The sequence below is a fragment of the Pteropus alecto genome, unplaced genomic scaffold (assembly GCF_000325575.1).
Source record: "Pteropus alecto unplaced genomic scaffold, ASM32557v1 scaffold311, whole genome shotgun sequence".
NCBI classification, from domain to species: Eukaryota; Metazoa; Chordata; class Mammalia; order Chiroptera; family Pteropodidae; genus Pteropus; species Pteropus alecto.
Window position 1 is genome coordinate 2,444,697 of NW_006431916.1, and position 236 is coordinate 2,444,932.

At 77.5% G+C, this 236-nt stretch overlaps 1 protein-coding gene across 8 annotated transcripts in view; it reads left to right on the plus strand.

The window, feature by feature from the left end:
- The first annotated feature begins 6 nt into the window (after window positions 1-6).
- Window positions 7-236, plus strand: part of TMEM44 (transmembrane protein 44) — a 32,336-nt gene continuing 32,106 nt past the window's right edge. For all 8 annotated transcript variants that reach the window (XR_001518171.2, XR_003044075.1, XM_015600197.2 and 5 more), the window contains exon 1: window positions 7-235. The gene's annotated coding sequence lies outside the window, so the exon portion shown is untranslated. The remainder of the gene's footprint in view (window position 236) is intronic.

The following is a 236-nucleotide window of genomic DNA, read 5'->3' on the forward strand; positions in this document are numbered from 1 at the left end:
GTGGGGAGCAGCGCGGTCCCGGAAACTTAAACCTCGAGTCTTGGCCGCCGCCGCCAGCGCCCAGGAGCGCAGAGCTGGGCGCGCCCATCTCCCGCCTGCGGTCGGGGCGCTCGGCGGGGCCGCGGCGGCGGAGCTGAACCCAAAGAAGGGGGCGCGGGGCGGTGGCGCCTGCGGCTTCTGCGGCCCGGGGAGGCTGCGCCTGGGTCCCTGGCCGCGCGCGAGGCTCCGGCATTGGC